At 49.1% G+C, this 18,926-nt stretch overlaps 1 long non-coding RNA gene across 2 annotated transcripts; it reads left to right on the top strand.

Moving 5' to 3' along the window:
- The first annotated feature begins 2,200 nt into the window (after positions 1–2,200).
- Positions 2,201–18,578, top strand: LOC133103553 (uncharacterized). Of its 2 annotated transcripts, none has more exons than XR_009703310.1 (3): positions 2,201–2,690; positions 3,386–3,518; positions 18,546–18,578. It is a non-coding gene; the product is annotated as an uncharacterized LOC133103553 (long non-coding RNA). The 2 variants fall into 2 exon arrangements; XR_009703311.1 differs by lacking the exon at positions 18,546–18,578 and adding an exon at positions 17,616–17,972.
- The last annotated feature ends 348 nt before the right edge of the window (positions 18,579–18,926 follow it).

The following is an 18,926-nucleotide window of genomic DNA, read 5'->3' as shown; positions in this document are numbered from 1 at the left end:
CCCCGGGCGTGAATCCGCGATCCGGGGTTTTGGCCCCGCCGGGAGTTCTGTTTATAAACACACCGCGCGGCCACCGGCAAGGGGTAACCCTAAAGGTAGTGGGGTTAGAGGTCAGAGGTAACGGGGGCGCCGGCGGGGAGACCCATCCCTTCGCCTTTGCGGGCTGCTGGCTGCGCGGCGTGGCCGGCCCGGCGGCCCTACCGCGGTCCGGGGCTGCAGGGGGCGCCACGTGGTGCGCACGTGGTCCGGTCCCGACGCGGCGGCCTCCCCTCCCCCATGGCGCCGGCGGCCCCAGCGCCCCCTAGCGGTGGCCAGGTGCTCTGCGCTGCACGTCGCGCCTGCGCACAACGCGTCACGACGCGCCTTCCGGTCTGCGCGGGAGCCGGGCGTGGGTCCGTTGCGTCCTCGTGACGGCTGCGGGTCTGCGGCGCCCCGGGTCCCGAGGGGGCGGGGCGGGACGAGCCGCCGGGGGCGCACGTGCGGGGCTGGCGGAGGCTTGGGGCCGTGCCTCGCGCAAGTGGGGCCCGCGGCCGGACGTGTACGGCGGCCGGGCTGTGATGCGTGTTGGGGGCATCCGCGCGGGCCGGAGGGGGTGCAGGCCGGCTGCCCCCTCCCCAGCCTGAGTTTAAGTGCCCGGAGGGCCGACACTGCTGGTTTCCTGTCGGCGCGCTGTAAAATGCTTAGTAAAATCAGTGAACGGAGGGTGAATTAATTATTAGGATATTCAGGAAGTGTTGTTTTAGGTCTTTTATTCTATCGCCTATGCTATAGGTTTTATTTACGGGAGTCTACGTGAGAAACACCGTTGGGCCCATAGTAAGCAAGGAGTCTGTGGTAGTTACTGTTATGGCTGTTGCCTTTTTTTTTTTTTTTTTTTTTTTGTTCTTTGACTTTACTCCGTTAAGTGTAAAAAGATTTGAGCAGGGTCTTATAGAGATTGAAAAGCAAACAAACTTTCCCCTTTTTTTCTGCCATTTTATCTTAAAGGCTCACAGTTGCATTGCCACTGCTGGTTGCTCAGTAAAATTAGTGTTTCTCAGAAGTTTACCCACTTCCGTATTTTTAAAATACCTAGTATGTACCAGACGTTGCCACAGGTCCTAAGGAAGATGGGCCACACCTAGGTAAGAGAAAACCTAAAAGTGGTTAAATGATAGAGGAAATCAGGAAGTATCTCGCCCAAAGTTCAGGCTGATGGTACATGTTTAACAGCTGGCAGGGGGAGGAGTGCATATGTAGACACATACATTTATTATGAATTTTAACTAGTATAAAGCATGTGCAGTACACAGCCTACCAAAAATGGTAAAACATGCAGTACTCTTGTAAATTCCGTGGAGCCAATTGATTCTCAGATGTTGCTATTGCTTATTTTTGCTGAACTCTTGTATCCATGGCCAGTCTATGGTTAAAATTAAATCAATCTATCAAATTGAGTTGTCTCCCAACCCACTGTTTTTCCAATAAATTTATTGTCATTAAGTGTAATATGTGATATGAACTTTGGTCGATTTAATCACATCAATGAGTAAGACAAATGAACCAAAAAGATATAGATCTTTATTCATCAGTGATGTGAGCAACTTCTTTGCTGTATTGGATCATTTTCCAGTACTGGACGAATATTTTGTGCCAGTCATAATTTAATGGCTAAAAACTGGACACAATTTTAAGTTTAGCTGCACTGTTAATTTTCTCCATTACTAGACTAGGGGTTGGCAAATGTTTTCTACAAAGGGCCAGATACATATTTGCCGGACACCAATGGTCTCTGGCACATATTCTTTGTTTTATTTTTTACGAACCTTTAAAAATGTAAAAGCCATTCTTAGCTTGAGCAAGGGCCTCCTTTGGCCTTCAAGCTCTGAATTGTAGCATTTTCAGAGTTCCACAGTGTAACTATTTCTCTAATGGCCAACTTGGGAGTATCTGAACCAACATGAAATACCTTGAATGCAGAGTTAGGGAAAGTATTTCCACCATACAGGTACAAGAGATGTAAGTAACCTCAAAAGCACTGGTTTTAGTAAAATAATCATGAAGTGGTGAGTTTTGAGACCTTGTTTTTGATAGAATTGATTTTACTCTATATAATTCAATTTTTTATAACATCTGTGTTTAACAGCTAGCTCATGGAATTCCTGAATATTTAACGATCAGCTCTAACTGGCTGTAACTCCACACTGGTCTTACCTCTAAGTGGACCTGGGGGTGGGTAAGCCAGGCTTCTGGGAGGGTAAGCGATGTTCTGTTTCTGGGTTAAACTTAGACACACGGGAAGGTGAAACACCCCCACCACCCCCAATGAGTCAATGTCCTGTATCATCACCTCCCCATGAGTGTGGGCGGGGCCTGCAATGTGCTTCTAACCAGTAGAATTTGGTAAAAGGACTGTGATGTCATCCCTTTGGGTAGCATTGTATGTAAAGGGAGTTAGATGTCACGCCCATCACTCCCAGGACCCCATGACAACTGGAGACAGACTCTCCCGCTGGCCTCTCAGGAGCAAACAGCCCCAGAGAGGGACGCTTGGCAGGGGACCATGGAGCTTCTTGGACCTGAGGGCAGCAAGCAGCCCAGAAGAAGCTGGGCCAGCACCTCAATCGTGGCCACGTGGGACCCTGAGCAGAGGACCAGCTGAGCCGTATACCCGGACTCCTGCCCCACAGACACCGAGGTTGGAAATGTGTGTACGTTTTAGCTGCTAAACTTGTGGTGCTTTGTTTTGCAGCACTAGACGTATGCGTCTTTCTGTATGTGAGTTACATTTCTCAATTTGTAAAGGTTGGGGAGGAAATGTAAGTGCAATAAAAATAGCAGGAAATAACTGCACCAGAATGCTCTCGGGTAGTCTGACTCTGAGGAAGGTTGGCAGTGGGTTTTAGCGGGTTTGTTTGCCCCTATGATCTCACTGTCCTGACTCTGTGGCCTGTCTACACTGCAAAGTGGGTGTGAGGTTGAGAGCTGGATTCCAGTGCCTGAGTTTTTACCTCCTGCCTACCTGTGTCCACGAGCCTCTGTTTCCTCACCTTTAAATTGGAGATGACAGTGGTCCCTGCCTTGTGGGACAGCGTCAGGATGTGGTGAGATGGCCCCTTTCAGTGGACCACGTCGTTAAGTGGCCAGCGTTCCTTGTAGCCCTCACCCATTACAGAGCCATCAAGGGGCAAGGGGTGCTGACCCCAGCTCTGGGCTGGGTCCGGGTGAGTCTACACCACACAGGGTGACCCGCCAGCAAATGATTCTAAGTCACCATCTGCCATTCCCTGAGCCATTCAGGAAAGATCAGGCGTCCAATTGAAACAGGCATTTGGTAGGAGTTTCCAGAGAAGGGTTCCCATCTTCTACGAGGCAGCCGTGAGAAGAAATGGCCTTTCCCCTCCAGGGGCAGTGGCAGAGGATGAGCCGTGTGCAGCCTGCGACGATGCAATCATCGGGCTTCCGGCGTCATCATCAACCGAGGAAGCTGGAGCCCTGGGTCAAGCCACACTGAAATTCCATCTGCACCCAGATCCCAGGTATGTGACTGACACGCTTCGGCATTGTTTAGACCATTCTGAGTTGGGTTTTCTGGTGCCTGATGGGCCGAACCTGCATCCTGATTCGTTCGCCATGTAAAGCCATTAACCAGGTCCGTACACGGGGATGGGGACGAGGGACAGTGGCCGCTGGATGCTGTGTCTGCAGCTCCGCCTAGACATGGGCGGGCGTGGCACAGGGGTGGCGTGTTTTCAGGGCTGAAGCCCTTTGTGGCGTGCGACATATCACCTGCAGCTGCTCCCCAGGCGTTCTGTCACTTCATCCTCAGAACGGCCTTGGGGGGAGGCAGGTACTGTTATCACCCCATCTTAGCTCAGGCGGCTATAATAAATGCCACAGATGGGGCGGCTTAGACAACAGACACTTATTTTCTCACAATTCTGGAGGCTGCAAGTTTGAGATCAATACTGGTTTCCTCCGAGGCCTCTCTCCTTGGCTGGGGCACGGCCATCTTCTCCCTGTGTCTCTACATGGTCGTCCCTCTGTGCGTGTCTGTGTCCTGATCTCCTCTTCTTATAAGGGCACCAGTCCCATGGGATTAGGGTCCACATTGTGCCCTCATTTTGCCTTACTTACCTCTGTAAAGGCCAGTCTGCAGATACGGTCACGCTCTGAGGCACTGGGGCTCAGGCCATCAACATATGAATTTGGAGGAAATGCAATTCAGCCACAGCAAAGCCCCACTTTACAGCTGAGGACGCTGAAATAGAGCCCACGTCTCACGAGGCCACGTGACTTATAAGGAGCAGGGCCAGGGCTCACACCCAGGTAGCCTTACTCCCTGCTGTGGACTGAATGTTTATCCATCCCCTCCCCCACCATTCATTTGTTGAAACACTAATCCCCAGTGTGATGGGGGCTTTGGGAGGTAACCAGGTCATGAGGGTGGAGTCCTTGTGGATGGGGTTGGTGCCCTTATAAGAAAAGACACAAGAGCAATTTTTCTCATTCTCCCCGCCCCCAACGTGAGGACACGGAGAGAAGGCAGGCTCTCACCAGACATCTGATCAGCTGACACCTTGGTCTTGAGCTTCCCAGCTTCCAAACTGTCAGAAATAAATGTCTGTTGTTTAAGCCGCCCAGTCCGTGGTGTGTTTGTTACAGCAGCTGAGCTGACTAAGACACTCCCCGCATCAACCATGCTCTATCTCCTCTGAAAACATGCCGTGAAACACTTCCGTGCTACAGGGAGGTCGCCGTCAGCCGTGTCATCGTTTCCCCTCTGCGTTGCGCCTGCGAACGTGGTCAGGGCCGGGCACAGTCTCCACAGATGCTGCCAGGTGCCCGGCTTGAGTTTGCAAGGATGCTCCCGTCCTAACGGGGGCCTGGCAGTTGTCAAATGAATGAAGGGAAGGGGCCTGGGGCCTGAGGAAGGGAAACCTCCACAGGAGAACCTTCTAATCCCCCTGTTCCACCGCGAGGACAAATGCAGCCCCAGGAAGCATCCAGCCACGTGCCCCCCGCAGGGACGATGGTTTCCAGGCCTGGGCAGGCCAGGCTGCTTTCCTTCCTGTTTAACCCGCCCCCTCACTCCCCGCCCCGTGCCTGGTCACCTTCCACTTGCGTCCCAAGCCCGCCTTGCTTTTGTGTGGTCACAGGAGCCCCGTTCAGCCTGCCCACAGCTTAGCCGAGCCTGGCCCAGCGCGCGTCCCTGTCCCCAGGCCTGGAGGCCAGACCGCAATGCCGCCGCCACCGAGGAGCCCTCCTTGTACCCTGCCCCAGGGGATCGGCATGTCCGTCTCCAGCCCTGCCTCCTGTCTGCTGGATTTCACAAGAGAAACCCGGTCTCCAGGCCCCAGCGGGCCCTAGCGCTTGGCGAGGCCCAGCCGCCGCCCCCTGGGCCCACCCGAAGCGCAAGGCCGCACCCCCGGGCTGCCGCAGCCCAGCGAACAAAGGCCCCGCGGCCCTGGAGCTCTCGCTGTGGCCTATCGAAACCTCGAGGTGGTTCCCTATTAACCACTCCCTTTGGTGCCTCCGAGGCCAAAAAAGGAGTTGAACAAAACCTCTTTTCTAAGCAGGAAGAGCTTTGTAGAGAGAGCTGAGCAGAGAGGGTCCCCAGCCCCTCTCACCGGCGTAATGCTCACCAGACGCCTGCCGGGGCCTCCTGCACCCGCACACGCGAACAGGAGCCGCCTGGAGAGGGGTCTGGACCTCAGCCGGTTGCGCCTGTGCCCCCAAAAGGCTGTGCAGGGATGGCCAGCGAGGGGTCTCACCTGCACGCAGCCCCTGCCTTGTTTTATTTTAGAAACCAACAAGACCCAATTAAATGGTATTTTTTAAAAGTGGACACATACTAGGAGGATGGGAGAGATGAAACAAAAATCCCACCTGCTTTCTTTCTCCGACATAACCTTGAAGCCCTTTGTCTGTTTTTTTCCCATGTTGTTGTCCTGCCTTAACCAATAACTGATACTGCATTATTCGTTCATCTATAAATAGGAAGTTTGGCTTCTCTTTTTTAACAGAAGGCCCAGGCCAGAGCACCAGGCAGTCATTTCCCCAGCAAGCCCTCATCCCCCCAGGGACCAGGGGGAATGTGATCTCTGGTGCCATGTCTGTGTCTGAATTGTCCTGTTACAGAGAGAAATGGCCTTTTTATCCAGGTGCTGGGGCCCCTTATCAGGCAGGAGGAGCACAGTCCGAGACGTTTATGCCTCTGAGTGCAGGCAAGCTCTTTGTCGTTAAAATTTAATTTGAAAGAAAAAAAGGAAAGAAAAAAAGCTGGCTCAAAGAGCATCGGCATGTCGTCCATTTAGATTTGAGGGCAGAAGTCCGTCCAGAAGCAACGCAGAGCATGAGCTTGGAGAATCAGATGAATAAAGAGACAGCAGTTTATTGAAAAAGCATCATCCTTGGCCTCGCAAGGCAGGGGTGTGACTCACAGTACAGATTTCGGCCTGCCCGGGATACGGCCTCCCTCTGCATGCCGGTCTCGCCTTGAACACGACCTTGGGCTCTGAGCACAGAAGCCTCCCACTAGCAGTGTTCGTCCAGTCCTGAGCCCTTGCTGAGTTCTGGGTTCCGTGGAGCGGGTATTATTTTCCTGTTTTACAGGTGAGAACACCAGGGCTCCCAGGGGACATGCAGCTGGCCCAGTCTAGTCACGAGAACAGGCCGCTTAGCGTAAACCTAGGATTTAAACCCAGGTCTGTCTTGCTCCGGAGTCCATGCTCCTTCCCCTGAACTTGGCCTCTTGAATAATTTATGAGAACACACTTTGGGGCCGGGGGAGGGTGGTTCTCACGTGCTGCCGCCCAGGAGACCAGGGGAGCACAGTCTCACATGACACCACCAATGCACTGCTCCAACCCAAGAGGGCTAGCAGCGCTCTTGTCACAAAGAAAAACCTGAGAGGCAAATTCTGCAACTGGATTTGCGATCGGTGATGCCTGCTCGTTCCTCAGAGGTTAACGGAGTTAAATGACTGGAATGTGGATGGTCTTGCCTGGCACGCGCTGTAATCACATAGCGGGGGAAATTGCTAGCATGGCAGTTAAAAAGTACTTCTGGAGCTTCACTATTGTGAGGGTTTTTTTTTTTTTAATTAAATTAAATGACCCTCTAACAGGAGGGATGATTATAATAGCTCTACAGAGCTTCCGAAGGAGCCAGCACACCAGTGAAGGTAGGAAATTTAAGGTACAGCTGCAGGCCCACTTACTGTGATTCCAGGAAGTGCTGAGGCCCTTGATGGCTGACCTTAAAAAAAAAAAATGCCACTAATAATTGGAAAGTTTTGTGTACTGGCTTTATGGTTTGCAGCACAAAGCAATGCATGGGGTGCCACCAAAAAATTCAGAGACCCCCCTCCCACCCCATCCCCAGCACAGGTTTTTATTTCTCCCAAACTGGAGATTAGAAAGATGCCACACCTTTGACCTAACGTCAGAACTCAGCACAGGAGAACGGTGAGGGAGGCCTGGCGCTTAGGTTCTCAACTCACCTCCTTTCCCCTGTGCGGTCCTTCCAAAGCACCAATTTATAGTGTTTTGCAAAGAGTAATTGATCAATGCCTGTGCTATGCAGTTACTTAACATGATGTCCACTAGGGATTTTTAATAACATGGGGAAACACCGTATAAAGTGAAGTGGAAAAAGCAAGATAGGAAACTGAGCATGTGTGTGTTGGGAAGAAAATGCACCCAACTCTTTTTTTTTTTTTTTTTTTTGCACCCAACTCTTCTTAAAAGCCGTCAGTGGTGAAGTCATGCCTGTGATTAGTTTCTTTTTGATACATATTTTCCTAATTTTCTGCAGTGACCATATGTTGGCATCGTGGCCTGTAGTTTTTTTCAATGAAGTTTAACAGAAACTGGGAAAACTTTCTCCTATTCTTTTTCTCCCATATGCTTCCTTTTTCTGGTGATTGAGTTTTGTGGTCCATTTACGTTCCTTTTATTTAATTCTTGCTATGGCTGCTTGTTGCTTGGTAACAATCATCGTTACTGATTGCCTCTTCCTCATTGGTACTCTGTAGTGACGCTGAATTGCAGAGCAAAACGGTGTGAAATGATTTCAGACCAGGGCAATAAACGAAACTATCTGACCTCAATTATCACACTTTCCACCTTAGGAGATGTGGGTACTGCTGCCAACTTCCCCAAACATTACATTTAATAAATGTACTAGAAAGAACAACGCCTTAAACATCCATGGTTACTAGCTTTCCGCTCCCATGCCCAGCCGTGAAAATCTCCTCTGCCTGTCCCTGAGATGCTGCTGGTCTCCGGGACCCTGTTCTCTCTCCTTTGTAGCAAATGCATTGTAGTTGCCGACCTACCAGCCTCCTCCCCACCCTTCTCTTTTTCCTGCCACGAGAACCCAGATTCTTGTCCTGTACCATCTTTCCTTCAGCTTCAGGAGACCTGGGGCCCAGCTCCTAGGAGAAACCCATGATTGGGCTAAGAAAAGCATGGTGGTCGCAAACCCCTTGCCTGGAAGTGGTTTAAACACAGGCATGTGGTGTCTTTTCGGCGAATGAGACGTGAGGGGAAGTGGGCTGGGGGAGGGAGGTCCTGAGAGAAGTGTTTGTTCCTAGAAAAGAGGTGCACGAAGCAGAGACGGTCTCCAGATCCTGGTTTGGGAAGATGAGGGGCCTCAGGCCCCTGCAGCCACCTCAAAATCACAAGAGTCGATCCATCAAGGACAAAGGAGCCAAGTGCTGGCCAGAAGCTGAGTCCTTGATGGCATCACTGAGTCACTGAATCAGTCATCCTAGGGCTGCCCTTTCTCCTGAGTTCTCGTCTGTAAGGTCATAAACCTGCTCCGTGCTGGAGCCACGTCAAGCTGGGCTTTCTGTTATCTGCAGTCAAAGCCTCCCACGTGAGCCAGTGCCAATGCTACAGGTTTGCATGATGGGGATCCCCTGGCCTCCGCCTTCGTGGGGTAACCCATGCATCGTGGACCATCCCCAGCACTCACGGTCTAACCTGTGATCCTGGGATAATTATCACGAGTGTCCTGGTTCACTCTCCAGAGTGTCCCAGTTTCAGATGATCAGTTATACAGTTGTTGTTATGAGTTGAGTTGTGTCCCTGAAAAATTCACCTGTTGAAACCCTACCGCTAGTAACTCGAAATGGGACCTTCTTTGGAAATAGGGTGGTCGCAGATGTAATTAGTTAAAATGAAACTGTATCGGAGTAGGGTGGGCCTCAAATCCAATATGATTTGTGTCCTTATGTAAAGCGGAAAATGGAGACAGACAGGCACACAGGAGGATGCCCTGGGAAGATTAGAGTTAAGCTGCCACAAGCCAAGGAACTGCCAGCCGGTGGGAGAGAGGCCGGGACAGACCCTTCCCTACAGCCTGCAGAGGAAACGCAACCCTGCCGACACCTTGATCTCAGACCTCTGGCCTCCCGAACTGCGCAATAATATATTTCTGTGGTTTAAGTTGCTCCATTTGTGGTGCTTTATTACGGCAGCCCCAGCAAACTCACACAGACATCCTACTGCAGGTATGTCTGAGGAGGAAGGGGGATCCCTTCTGGCTGCAGATGATCAGCGGTGTCGGCCTTGCAGGGGCCTTGGAGGAAGGGTAGGGTGTCAACAGGCGGGGATGCTGTGTGGGGAGAGGGCGTGAAACACCCATGGAAACATGAGCCAAAAGCAAAATTACAGACAAGGCTGTTACCTCATCCAACTGTAATGATATCGGGGCAAAGGAACAACTCAACTTGAGGGCATCAAGCTCCTCTGAGAGGATGGATCCTCCTGTGGAGAGTGGCAGCGAAGAGGTGACGGGGTATCCTGTACAGCGCGGTATCCATTCAAGTACACACAGATACAGCAATGAAACAACAGAGCACTCAGACACAGATCCACGTGCATAAACAATTGATGACAGAAGTGGCACTGCAGAGGCGTAGTTTTCAATCAATGGTGCTAAGAAAATTAGGTATTCACATGGAAAAAGAACGAAATGGAATCCCTACCTCACATCATATGCAAAAATCAGTTGCAGTTGGATTCAAGAATTAAATGTGGGGCTTCCCTGGTGGCGCAGTGGTTAAGAATCTGCCTACCAATGCAGGGGACACGGGTTCGAGCCCTGGTCCGGGAACACCCCACATGCCACGGAGCAGCTAAGCCCATGCACCACAACTACTGAGCCCCCGTGCCACAACTACTGAAGCCCACGCACCTAGAGCCCGTGCTCCGCAACAAGAGAAGCCACCGCGATGAGAAGCCTGTGCACCACAACGAAGAGTAGCCCCCGCTCACCGCAACCAGAGAAAAGCCTGTGCGCAGCAAGGAAGACCCAACGCAGCCAAAAATAAATAAAAATTTAAAAAAAAATACTTTATAAAAAAAAAGAATTAAATGTGAAAGGCAAAGCTACAAAGTTTTAAAAAGACGTTAAAGGAGACCATCTTCAGGATTTTGGGGTAGGGAATGATTTCTTAAGTCATTAAAAGCATTCATCATAAAAATAGCGATAAATTAAAATCAAGAAGTTGTTCATCAAAGAATGGCAACAAGGAGAAAACTGAGGTGAGAAGGCCAGTCTCAGAGCGGTAGAAGATACCTGCAACAAATATAACCAAGAAAAACCAGTTTTCCAAATATGTAAAGAACTTCAAACTGATAAGGAAAAATAGACAACCCAATAGGAAAAAATGGGCACTTCACAAAAAGGGCCATCCAAAGGGCCAAGAAACATTTGAGAAAGGTGTTCAACCTCACTGGAAGTTATCCAAGTGCCTGTTAAAACTGTGAGAGATCTCTTTACCTTCCAGACTGGCAAAAACCAGCAAAGTGGTCGCAAAGACAGAGAGCCATGGGGACTCTAAGACAGCACAGGTGGGAGTGTAGATTGGTACAGTGACTTCGGAAAATAGTTTGACATTGTCTAGAAAAATATCCGATGACCCACAAATCTACTTCTGGATGTGTAACCTAGAAAAGTGGTTCTCGAACGTTAGCCGACATCACAATCCCCCAGAGGGCTTCTGGGCCCCATCCCCAGAATGAGTCAGTAGGTGTGGGGTGGCACTCCAGAATCTGCATCCCTAATAAGTTCCCTCCCAGGTGACGCTGATGCAGCTGACCTGGGGGCCACACTTTGAGAACCACCTGGAGAAACGTGTGCTCGTGGGCTTCAGGAAACACGTATGGGAACTGTCCTCAGAGTCGTAGCTAAAAATGTCCATCGACAGTTGAATGAATAAAGTGTGGCATGTTCATTCAATGGAATCCTGTAAAGCATTGGAGATGAATGAACTACCCCCACCTGCAAAATATGGGTGCATCTCCAATTCGACTGTAAAAAGCCAGACAGGATAGATCATATGCAGTTTAATTCCAATCATTAAGTGTTCAAAAACAGGAAAATCAAGCCATGTTATTCAGGATTGCATGGGTATGTGATAAAACTCTAAGGAAAAGCAAGAAAACAAAAAGTTGGTGCCATGGTTTCCTCCTGGGGGGAAGGGAAGGTGATGTGACCTGGGAAGGTGTGCCAGTTATTAAGTTACGACCTCTCAGCCCCAAACCCATCGTCCTAGACTGGGGCTCTGTGGAGTTGCGGCTGAGACCTGCACACCATGCTTCTGTTTAGCCAGCTGGCTCCCTGGCAGGATCTGCCAATAGGTGGCACTAGACCAAGCCTGCAAGGCAGGGAAGAGGAAGGAAAGAACGGTTCCTCCGCGTTAGGTCTGCACCAGCTCCTTACTCCCGTAAACTCTGTTCTAGCAAAGCCTCTCTACTGCTGCATCGTCAGTTCCATTGGGTAGCAGCAGCTTCTTGTCTGCTACTTTTCTAACGCCTATGGAAACGACTCACTGTGACCCCTCGGGACCACCAGCACAGCCAACCCCCACTCGTGAACCGGAGTTTCAGCTCCTCTGAGTTCCTACATTTCCATAATCCCAAGCCCTTCACTTCGTGCCCCCATCACCACCACCAAATTATCCACCTTGTTTAGTCCCGACCTCCAAGAGACAGAGTTCTCTTTGTACCCTTTCCGTTACCTTGTTAACAGCTTTGGACCTAGTTAACGGTTCTTCCTGTCAAGCTCTTGCTGTTAACATAACTTGGTGGCTCTTGTCTTCATGTCTGTCGATTCATCGTCACCTCTAGGATTGAGTCCACACCCCGTGCATCAAGAGGGGACGGGCAGACGGGAGCCGGCACGTGCCACCTGCATCTCGCCTTTCACAGAGCCTTGGACTAGGATGACCAGCCATCCCAGTTTGTCCGGAGCTGAGGAGTCTCCCGGGATGCAGGGTTTTCGTGGCTGAAATTCAGAAAGTATAGGCAATGAGTTGGTCGTCCTAAACCCTGTGACTTCATCAAATGCATTAACCCTAGTTATGTTTTATGGCCGCACTTGGCTTCAAGGAAGGATGGCAAATGTAGTTTTTTAACTGGGCTCATTACCATCCCAGGAAATGTAGTTTTTTAGCTGGGCTCATTACCATCCCAGGAAAAATTAGGGAAAAGGGCAGAATGGCCATAGGGGAGGCTGCTGGTGGTTTTGCCCTTTTAACTCCAGGCTGTAACCACTAACTACCTGAGGGCATTGCCTGAGACATGGCTGTCATCAAGGTTGTGACAAGAAGCCGGGTCCTCTGACGGTGGTCTCCCTTAGGACATGCTGCCTGTTTTCCTCATTCAAACAGTGATTCCTCTCTGGCAGCCCGAAGGGGAGAATCATGCCCATCCTTCAGTGTTTCAAATCTTCAGGGGCTACTTAAATCCTATAGCCGAGGGGCTGGGCAGTGACCCCTCCCACCACATGATACGTGGCAGGTTTACAGAAGTTCTATTTTCCTTTCTGCGTGTGCAGTCCAATAAGGCTCTATACGAGTGGGAATCACTCGTATACGAGTGGGGTTTTCAGTTCTTACTTTTGAGAGGGGTTCAGGAATCTTGGGTCCTGTATTTCTTTTCTTTTCTTTTTTAAATCTTATATTTATTTGGCGCTTTTCTCAGACGGTAACTATCATCGTATCCTAGGTTTATTCTAAATATCCTTCGGTACCTGCATTTACTACTCTTGGCTTGGTAGGAAAACACTTGCTAGGGAGGATTTCAAAGCCGGTAAGTCAGTATGCTGACTCACTTGAATCTCAACAGCTCGCTGCCTGTTCTTTATGGCAACAAAAAACATAAAAAGAGGGAGGCGACATCATGTCCTGAAGATTTAATCTTTCGATTAACTTAAACTTCGTAAGACTCTCTTAGCCAACTTGTTCTTCCCCTTGAAGCATGGGTAGGTTAAGCTGTGTAGGGACGAGATGATGCTTAGGTATCCGCAAGGTTCACCCAAAACAGGAGGCCGCGTCTCTTCTGCTTTCCGTCACCCTAGCGCCGTGTGTGTTTAGTACAACTGCTCTTCTTACACACGGCCGGAGCAGGACTGAAAGCTAGGGCTTCTTGAATTCCCTTTCCTTCTCTCGGATACAGGTTTCCCCATAGATGTGGGAAGCTACATTTGCTTTTTCCTTTTCTCTGACTTCAAAACTAGGAATGTATATACCTAGAGCAGAGTGAGAAACGAGCATTTCCTACCTACGGCGCATATGTCACCGAAGCCCAATTTCGTTTTCTCTCACTGTTTTTATTTCATCCTGTTCCTGGTTCGGAGTTCTGAAGATTTCCAGTTCAACTCCCACCCTTGGGCCTATTTGTTTCAACTTCTGTTTTGTTTTGTTTTTAAGATTTTTTTGATGTGGACCATTTTTTAAAGTCTTTATTGAATTTGTTACAATATTGCTTCTGTCTTATGTTTTGGTTTTTGGCTGCGAGGCATGTGGGATCTTAGCTCCCTGACCAGGGATTGAACCCGCACCCCCTGCATTGGAAGGCAAAGTCTTTTTTTTTTTTTTTTTTTCCCAATTATATTTATTTATTTATTTTTGGCTGCGTTGGGTCTTCGTTGCGGTGTGCAGGCTTCTCATTGCGATGGCTCCTCTTGTTGCGGAGCACGGGCTCTAGGCACGTGGGCTTCAGTAGTTGTGGCACACGGGCTCAGTAGTTGTGGCTCGCGGGCTCTAGAGTGCAGACTCAGTAGTTGTGGCGCACGGGCTTAGTTGTTCCGTGGCATGTGGGATCTTCCCGGACCAGGGCTCGAACCCATGTCTCCTGCATTGGCAGGCGGATTCTTAACCACTGCGCCACCAGGGAAGTCCTGGAAGGCGAAGTCTTAACCACTGGACCACCAGGGAAGACCCTCAACTTCAGTTTTGATTATAAGTTTAGGTTGAACCATGTGAAAGGAACACCGATGGACCGCGTTTGCCCAGTTCTGAGTGGCAGTTGCATCTGGGTCGTCCTGACACTCAGTAGCACGTGTGGAGAGCTTGCTTACCTGCTGGGCCGCGCACCATGCCCTGGACACACGGCCCTCCTGTGGTCTGGAGGTTCGTGCGAAGAGGGGAAACTGAGACCTGTGGAGACTAAGTGCCTTGCCCAGGGCCCTGCACTTACTAAGTGTTGGAGCTGCATTTGGACCCTGAGGGGCTCTGACTCCAGGGCCTGTCCATGCACCCAACACACCCGCATGCCATCAGCTCCATTAACCTGAGGACACAGGCATATTATCATCTGCATGGGTTACAGAGCATTTTGTAGAAAGTACAAAGGGAAAGCTTTTTGCTTGAGTATTTTAGTAACTTCCCCTCCAATTAATTGTTTCCATCCCTTTGCAAAGAGCAGGGAGTAGTACCAAGAGCTGGAGGGGGCTTTAGCATCGGATGGCCTGAGAGCTAAGCCTCAGTTCAGCCCGGCCCACCAGCGACGTGCCCTCAGGCAAGTCATTTCCCTTCTCTAGATCTTAGTTTCAGTTTTCTGCCCTGTTGGAATGGAGCTGCTGCTAACAACGCCTTTCACAGGGTTGCTTGGAGAATTAAATAATATACCCAAGATGCCCAGCACAGTGCCTGGCACACAATAGGTGCTCGATAAATGTCAACTAAAGTAAATTGTGACCCAGAAGGGAGAGCTGGGGGTCTGGTAGGGGAAGGTCTGCTGGGCCGAGCCTGGTTAATGTTTCACTAGCGGCTTCTGTGAGCTTGGATGAGACTCAAGTCTGCGTGGCCATCTTCTCGGCTGTAAAACCAGGACAGCAGTCTCTAATCCCCTCATGAGGGTGGGAAAGACCCTGAGAAGCCTGGGCTGCAGGCCCACCTCTGCAAACCGAGGGCACCTCACCGGTCCTGTTGGAACCTCAGCCTCCAGGCTGTACAGTGGAACTGATGACACCTCCCTCTGTGTTGGCCTCTACAAGCACATCAGATTTTTTTAAAAAAACAACAGCAGCTTTGAAAATGGTAAGACATGAAGACAATCTCCTCAAAGTGTCTGCGGCAGGGTGTTTCCCGATATATAAATTTGTATTTTTGTCCTCTCTGTGTTTATTTTTGAAAGTAGCCGGGCTTTGTGTCCTCTTGTTTTAGGGGAGCTTGGGTTGCAGAAGTGAAGCCTAAGTTTTCAGTGAGGGGTTATACTAGGGCCTCCGAGGAGGGAGGAGGAGAGAGAAAAGTTCCCAGAAGCGGTGGCTCCCAGCCCCTCCCAGAGGAGGGGGTCACAAACCAAGATCAAGGAAGGTGCCAGATTGCGGGGTGCTGTGAGCCACGGGGACCCAAGTCCTGCTCTCTTGGAGAGCCCCAAGAAGGGAACAGGGCCGCACATGGGAAGGTTGGACCCCACGAACCAGGCCTCCAGCCTTGCCAAAAACTCCTGTGTCTGACTTCGGCCACAAAGCTGCGGGGTCCTTGACCGCATTGGCCTTGGTCAAAGGACGTATCAGCAAAGCTCAGTGTGGGCTAAAGGCCTGAGCCCTCCTGCAGGACACCTAGGCCTCTGCACCCCTCCGGGTTAGAGGGAGGATGCCAGCAAGAGAGAAACTGAATTTTGCACCACCTCTGCACTCAAAGAATTGTTTTTAAATTTTGTAGAAACACAGGGACATCGCCTACATCCCGTAGAATGGCTGTACATTCATAGTCATGCATCCATTCAAACAACAGTTTAAGCACGAACTCTTTTATGGGTGCTAGGAAGCCACAGCAAACAAAAGACGGTCCCCGCCCTCCTGGGGCTTGGATTCGAATTCATTCTCTCACATCTTAACATTTATAAATTGCTACAAAAATATAAGATATTGAAATTATTTAGCTCCTGCCAGGAAGTCCGGACTTGGAATAAACAGTGAGGCTTCAAGTAAGCCAGGAACTCCATGTTCAAGTTTCTTGGGGTGAAAAGTCGCTCTTGTCCAGTGCCCTTCGTCACCGTGGAGACCTCCAAGGCTGACGTGGGCAGTGAGAGAGGGAGGGAGAGAAAAGTGCTGAGACGGACCCTGATGTACAGCTGACACTTAGAAGAAAAACAGGATGCAAAGGACGTGAGTTTATCTAAGCCAGGTTTGCAACAAGCAAGGTCAGGGCCAAACATCTCCTTTACTGGGGGGGGGGGGGGTCTCTTCTTGGGCCTCCGAGATAAGCTGGCCAAATGTGGCCTCGGGGGGAGAGGCAGGTCCACAGCGTGGGAAGCTGGCCGGGGAAGTCACCCTCGTCAGGAAGGTCATTGTGCTGGTCATTGTTCCCCTACATCTCAGACACTTGCCCGTTTGTCACTTGAGGGTAAGAGAATGGGCACAGAGGACGGTGCTTATGATCTGCATTTAAAGGCTGCTTATCAACTTATCTACAAAACAGAAACAGACCCACAGACATAGAAAACAAACTTATGGTTACCAAAGGGGAAAGCGGGGGGAAAGAATAAATTAGGAGCTCGGGATTAGCAGGTACACATTACTGTATATAAAATAGATAAACAACACAGCATCTACTTTAGCGCACAGGGAACTATATTCAGTATCTTGTAATAACCTATAATGGAAAAGAATCAAAAAGAATTGAATCACTATGCTGTACACCTGAAACTAACACAATATTGTAAATCAACTCTATGTGAATTAAAAAAAAAAAAAAGGATGAATTGACAGTGGGTTTTTTGTTTGTTTTCGTTTTGTTTGCGTATTTTTGTGTTTTGTGGGGAGGTTTGGTACAGACCTGAAAGGGCAGCTAATATAGTAGGTGCTTTGTTGGGAATTATCTTTATGTTATAACAATGTTTCTTTCTCTTCCCAGCAACACAGCACTGGGGCTTGGATGATGAACACTCACATGAGGTCCTGAATTATGTGGTTAAAAGTTGCCTTTTTTGACCTGGGATTGGGAGTCTGACTTGTTATGTTACCTCATCAGATCCCAAAGGAGCCTACTGGCTTTTTTTTTTTTTAATCATTGGCATCCCCTGACAAAGAACATTGTCGTGAGCTGGCTGGGTCACCAGTCAGGGCGCTGCCCCACGAATTCCTACCACGTCCCTAATAAGGAAGAGGGAATGATGGTGGAAATGTCTCTTTGGTCTCTGGCAGGAAAAAGCCAGCTTCCTCAGAGCAATCAGTTTGTTTTTATCTTATGACAGTGACTCCTGTAACCAAACCTCTTTCCTTCTTTGGGCTGTTAGGAAGCTCAGAATTAAAACCGGGATTTATCTCTACCAACTCTCTTAGACTTTAAGGTTTGCAGCTTAATCTTGTTTTTGTTTGTGTGTTTGTTTTAGCTCAGATGAACTTAGACTCCATGAGATGCAATCAGCAAAAGTGGGAAACAGACTCTGGGAAGCTTTAATGAACAAGTGACCTCGTTTTAAAAAATAAATCGAAAGGGGGAAAAAAGGAGGTGGAGGGAAAACATGGACTAAAAGAGATTAAGAGAATCCTCACTCGTTGTTGGGAACATCAAATTCTGCAGTCACTTGGGAAAACGGTCTGGTGTAATTTCTTTAAAAGTTAAGTATACATTCGGCGTGTAACCCAGCAATTCCACCCCTATAAATCTACTGGAGAGAAATGGAAACACATGTCAACAAGTAGTGCATAAAAGTTTATAGCAGAAGTTTTGCTAAAACCCAAACTGGAAACAACACGTGTGTGTCTCAACTTGTGGACTGATTTCTTTTTTTAAACGGTGGTTTATTCATACAGTAAAGCATTGCCAGCAATAACAGGGATGAACTGCTGATCTGTGCAACATGGATGAACCCCAAAACCTTGCGCTTTGTGAGAGAAGCCAGACACAAAAGACCACATAGTGCGTGATTCTGTGTATGGGAAATTGGTAGAAAAGGAAAAACCATAGAGAAAAAAGCATATCCGTGTTTGCCTGAAGCTGAAGGTCCGTGTGAGGATTGACTGCAAATGGGCCTGAGGGAACTTTTTGGGTGACAGAAATATTCTGAAACTGGATTGCGGTAATTATTGAACAACTGTACAATCCTCCAAAAATTTGTCAAACTGTACGTTACAGCGCGTGAATTTTGTGGTATGTAAATTATACCTCAATTGAGGTAAATTATCCCTCAATAAGGTTATTAAAAGATGAAAATCTAAACACTGGCCCAAAATTGTATACTATTAAGGCAGGATTAGGATTCTTTCATGGATTATAATATTGTGGTGATTGTTTTTTAAAACCAACTCTTATCTTTTAGGGATACACACTGAATTATAGGAAATGATATAATGCCTGAGATGGGCTTCAAAATAATACGAGAGGATTTGGGCGGCTTATAGATGAAACAAGGCTGTGTATACGGATCCCTGCTGGAGCTGGGTTTTGGGTACGTGGAGGTTTGTTGCATTATTCTGTCTTCTTTTGTCTATGTGTTCAACGTTCCCACAATTAAAAGTTTTAAAAGATGAGCTTAAGGGTCTTTGCAAAAATGCTGAATTGGCTGAGTTCTTGGCGGGTCCCTGACGAAATCCAGTTGGAATGAGGAGGTGGACATCTATTGTCTGCCTGCTCCGCGTCCCCGCCCCTTCTGCTAACAGTAACCAGACTGCTTCGTGGACGGGCCAGCCCCACAGCGTGG

The sequence above is a fragment of the Eubalaena glacialis genome, chromosome 13 (assembly GCF_028564815.1).
Source record: "Eubalaena glacialis isolate mEubGla1 chromosome 13, mEubGla1.1.hap2.+ XY, whole genome shotgun sequence".
Taxonomy (NCBI): domain Eukaryota; kingdom Metazoa; phylum Chordata; class Mammalia; order Artiodactyla; family Balaenidae; genus Eubalaena; species Eubalaena glacialis.
This window is presented reverse-complemented; position numbering and strand designations above follow the sequence as displayed.